Source organism: Argiope bruennichi, chromosome 10 (assembly GCF_947563725.1).
Source record: "Argiope bruennichi chromosome 10, qqArgBrue1.1, whole genome shotgun sequence".
Classification (NCBI taxonomy): domain Eukaryota; kingdom Metazoa; phylum Arthropoda; class Arachnida; order Araneae; family Araneidae; genus Argiope; species Argiope bruennichi.
In genome coordinates, this window is record NC_079160.1 from 63,005,145 (window position 1) to 63,011,144 (window position 6,000).

The following is a 6,000-nucleotide window of genomic DNA, read 5'->3' on the forward strand; positions in this document are numbered from 1 at the left end:
CTCGTTTTATTAAGAAAAATATATTATTGTCTAATTGTACTACAACAACGTTATTCTAACAGCACTATAATTAATACCAATTCGCGTTTATAATATTGAGAAAAACATGTATACATGTGTGGTTTATTAAGTAGATCTGAAAACGACCTTAAAAATGATTGATACATTTCACAGAATCTAGCTTTTGATATTTATTATTGATATTGTAGACTATAAGGCTCTATATGTCAAGTGGAAGGTGATTTATTTCATAGAGGTCTTTTGCTGCTTTAAAGTCTGATATTTACAGCTCCGATAATGAAACGGTTGTATTCCAAAATTGATAGTTAATGAGAAAAACCTATCAAAAACAATATATTATGAGTGGAGTGGTAAGTTGTACATGCAACATATCCTAACTTACCATCAGCTAATTTTCATCGCATTATTTGGAAGAATAGGAGTTCTGTAATGACGGACATATAGGGAGTCGTTTCAGGTATAAGAAGGGTTGACGTTTGATTAGCAAGGCGTTCACCAAGATAGTTGAAATGAAGCTGGCATTAAGTGCACATAAATGATCGGTAAAAATGATATAGTGTCAACATAAATGTTGCGTTCAGTGAACATAAATGACTGACATATTGATTCATTCGTGAATTAATTCTTTCATTGATTTATGATATTGTGTATAGTTTTCTATATTCTGCTTATTTCAGCATTCATTGCTAAAGTAGTTGGAGCAATTAATGTCCAGTTAGACCAATGGTTTTAAAATTCTTTATCTTCTGTTTATCTCAGCATTCATTTCTAAAGTAATTAGAGTAGTTAATGCCCAGTTAATACAATATTTTTTTAATTATTTTTATTCTGTTCATTTCAGCATTTATTTCTAAAATAATAGAAGTAATTAATGTCCAGTTAGTCCAAAGTTTTAAAAATTCGTTTTCTTTTATTTATCTCAGCATTCATTTCTAAAGTAGTAGGAGTAATTAATGTACAGTTAGTTCAAAGTTTAAAAAATTACTTTTCTTCTATATATCTCAGCATTCATTACTAAAGTAGTTCGGGTAATTAATGTCTAGTTAAACCAATATTTTTAAAATTCTTTTTCTTTTGTTTATCTCAGCATTTATATCGAAAGCAGTTAGAGTAGTTAATCTGCAGTTAATACAATATTTTTTAAATTCTTTTTATTCTCTTCATTTCAGCATTCATTTCTAAAGTAATAGAAGTAATTAATGTCCAGTTAGTCCAAAGTTTTTAAAATTCGTTTTATTCTGTTTATCTCAGTATTCATTTCTAAAGTAGTTGGAGTAATTAATGTCTAGTTAATTCAATTTTTTTAAACTCTTTTTATAGGAGCGATGATATGCATCATGAGGTTTATGCGATATCAAGTGAAATAGAATCAATAGAAAAAAAAATTTGTTGGAAAGAAATATTTAGTACATATAAAAAAATGATAAAAGGTTTTTTTCAATTTTTTTCAATGTAAACGTATTTATCTTCTCAAAATATTTCCTCCATTAAAACTTATTTCACCGGAAAACAACAGAAAATGAATCCTGAATCAACATTATTTAGAAAATTTTCTTTAAAAGTTCGAGTCGAAATCATTTTCTGAATAATTTTAAGGTTCTATAAGATTCCCCTATGAATGATGTCGCATCGTTTAAAAAACTGCGACATGCAATTACGCTCTTTGCAGTAATTTTAAATGTAAAATCTCTAGTATTTAACATCATTCAATATTACTGAATTACTTATGATATACAACAACGCTCTTTGTGGAAATTTTATTTAAATCTGTAATAATCATATTATTCGATGTTATTTCAGAATATTGCTTTGGAATTTTTTAAAACTAGAGCTAATGAAGGACTTGAAATAAAATAAAAAAATATTGAAACAAAAGTTATGTAGTGAAAATGGACTCAAGTTATATGAAATTTTCATGTTATGCTTACATGTTACTTATCTTTGCAATGAATAGAAGTGGGGCATATCTTTTACAGAACTTAGAGTTATACAGTTATACACACCTTTAAAGGTAGAGTAAATAGACAGAATGTATGGAATTGAAAGAACAGTCAACCCGCTCCAAACTTTCTAACCTACTTTCACATAGAGGTATTACTTCCTCCCCTCTGAATAAAGTTGTGAACCTTGGGCAAGGTAACGAATGTTTTGCATGATATTGGAGAACAATAGTTAAGAAATATAATATAATGAATCTTACTATTTTAATAAATCTAGCTTGGGATGTATGAATGTTGGCATGCAGTTAAAATACATGTACACAAAAACATAATTTATTTTGTACGCTCTTTTTCTTTTGGTTTAAAACTGCAATTACAGAACAATATCACGTACCAATTTCATTTATTTAAGTTATTATATTTACATGCCTGTAATGCGCCGACAAATTGACAGTCAATCCTTTAACAAATTTGATTCAAAGTTAGAAAAGAGTCTGCATTTTAAATGTTAAACATTTGTACCAAATTTATTTACCCAAGTCTCTTCGTTTTGTAGTTATGGTGTTAATCTACATTCGAACAACCGGACAGACAAACTTTCTATGAATAGATTTTGCACAAAATTTGATAGAAATCTATAAATTTGGTGCCCTTACACAAATTTGGTGTCCTTACACCAAATTTGTATATTTGTTAAAGGATACACCAAATTTTGTCAGTCTAACTACAGGTATTTTTGAGTTAGCTATTCCACAAACAGACAGACAGATAGACGGACAATTTTTAAAAATGTATTTCCCCAACTCAGGGGATTCTGAAGTAGCGAGATTTGTCAATGTCTCGAATTCCAATTTTCTCACGATTACAATATCTTATTTTTCTATACAATTTATAAGAGAAAATAAAAATTGTCTTATAATTAAAGCAACGCGTTGAACTCGGCACATATTTGTTCATTTTTGTGTCAAATTGTGTAAATATTAGATAAACGTAGTGAACACTTGCTAACCTCATCAAGATAGTTTATCTCTAAATATTCACTTTTCACATTGATCAAATTTTACTATAAATAGAGATTCATGAACGAAATATATACTCTTGGAAAAAAATTTATGAACAGTTATATTTCTGCTTAAGCAGAAGAAAATCTGAGGAACTTAGGTTCGAGACCGAATACTGTATGAAAAACTGCTGCTTTTGAAGACCTGGTGCACATAAAATCATGGGTCGTAGCACGCCAAAATATGTTGTTGTTGGACGAGAGAATAACAGAAGTTTCAACCTCAAGATCAACTAAAATAAGCTCGTTCAAGGAACAAAAAAGTTTTATTGAAGGATTAAAATTGTAATAGGCGACTAGCATTAATAGAAAGGAAACAAAATATTCTGCCTATTTGAAAATTATGTTTATTGCATAACAATGAAATTTAATAATGAATTAAATAATAATAATTAATAATGAAAATGATAATTTAAATTAATGAATTTTAAAAGATTATGCCTATTAAGACAGCTAGAAATTTTATAATGATACACCATTGATTGAGTCCTAATTTCATCATTTTTATTCATAATTTTTATCCCTGATTAAGTCACAGATATTTTCTTGTCATACTCAAATCAAAATATTCCAGGGTTCAAACGGGCAGGTTTTGAGAAGAAATATTTTTAAATGCTTTTAGGGGATTTTAAAACTTATCTAGAATCTTATCAACTCCCCCCCCCCCTCTCTCTAAAATTTAGGTTTTATATAGCAAGGCATAATATCACAATTTTTGTATTCTTAATCTAATTTTATAATGCAAAAAAATTTATATTATATTTTTATCAACACTTTTTTTTTCAAATTTGAAAATTATTAAGAAAATTTCAACATTTGTATACATTTTTTTGTTGCATGTAAAGTTGTTATTTAATAAAATTCAAAAATTCAATTAAAAAGTTGTTATTTAATAAAATTCAAAAATTCAATTAAAAAGTTGTTATTTAACAAAATTTAAGAATTTTTAATAACAAATATTGAAGAATAAGAAACAAGAAGCCTTGAGTTAGTTTTAAAGAATGTAACATTTTTCTCCGAAATCACCTTCGTATCAAAATTGATATTGACGTATAGTTAAAACGCTCAATAATAGGAAATTGCATAAGCTATATATCAATGTATCTTTTTCTTTTCTTTTACTCCTTTCATAAAAGAATCAATCTTATTTACATTTTTAATTTAAAAGTTTTAAAGAACTCTTTTATTATTATACTAAAAGGAAAAAATTTTGACGCTTTTTTTAACTTTTAACTTTGATATATATTGTTTCTCACATGTTGCATCAGGTGGCGCCACATATTTGGAATCAAAATTTAATTTGATTAATACTTAACCAATAATGAAGTACTGAATATATTAAAATAGCGTATTGTTATCCAGTAAAGGCACGTGTACGGCATTTTAAGCATCTAGTACAACAGTAAGAGAATGAAAATTTGATTACAAAAATATGTCTTTATAAATATGGCATAAATCAAACGCTGACATTTAAAAAGTTTGGAATTTTTCTCGAATCAAGCTTAAATTCCTTGCAATGTACTTTGAAATTTATTGCATCATACTTACTTTGAAATTCATTATTTTACAGCTTATCGCATTGATAACCGTAAGCCAGTTCGTAATAAGTCACAGTTATGAGTGCGTGAGTGTTACGCTGTTTTGTGCAATGAGGATCTTTTTTCTACCTACAACATACATATTGACATTGACGTGACAGTAAATTTCTCCATAAGTTCATTCGGTCGTTACTAATTTCTGGGATAAATGTGGATAAATACAGCAAAAAAAAAAGATTCCTTATTAAAATTAGATTTTAAGAATGCCAAATAACAAAACATTCAGATAATCTGTTCTTAAATTTTCTAATTGACGAAATCAAATTAAAAGAAGGTAAATTTCAATTTGAACTTTTTTCCCGGTATAGAAAAAAAAAATTGAGAAAATATAAAAAAATTAAATATGTTCCAGAGATTTAATTTCAAATATTTTTGTAAATAATAATGCATTAACAATCCGTTATTACTTACTAACTTTATCATCTGACTTTATTATTGCTCAAAAATAATTTTTACACCATTTTCAACTTCAAAAACTTTAATGATACCATACTTGATAATTTAATGATACTATAATGCTTTTTAACGATACCAATTTAATATTTACAATGCATTTTTTTTTTAAATTTTAGCAGTTTTTTAATGAAACCTTTTTGGCATAATTTTCAATAATAAATTTCATTGTTGCAATGAAATTCAAACTGATTTCCTCATTTCGTCAAATATTTAATCTTGTGATTTTAAAACAAGCAGCTTACCTGCGAAAAATAAACAGCGATATATTTTAAATTTCAGTTTTCGAGTCAAAGAAATTTTGAATACAAATGGGAGAACAAATAACATGGAACAATTTTTGAAAATAAATAAACATATATAATTTCAAATGTTGTTTTCACTCCGGGTATTAAAACGTGGATTTTCATCAAATTCCCTGAACCATTTACTGAGATTGCTTTTCATTTTTTTAAAAATGATTTCGTCAGTGAGAAAGTGCTAAGCGGAAATCATAAAAACATGCTATATCATTATTTTGTGAAAAAGAAAATAAAGACACTACATGCAATCTTCCAATTTCTGCAACTTCAAAACGGGTTCTGTAATTGTAATATTCGCTGGTTAAAGTCAAGACTAAACCACATTTTCTGTTGCTATCTGTTTTCCCTGTGGTAATAATGATAGCTTTCTATGATATGTTCACTAATTCTCCAAAATAATTGCAGTTTCTCATGATTAAGCTATCACGGTTGTTTACTAGTGTATTGAATCCTCTTTATTAATCTTTATACTTTATTTTTTTAATTAGCTTCTTTTGCTAAAGTAATTTTTAGAGAAAGTAGAGCTCCTTTTTGTTCTTGTTATTGTTTTACTATTAACCAGAAAATAGTACTTAATCCAAAGTCACACCAGGTACTAATAAAACTGTTATATAAGTAAATAAACT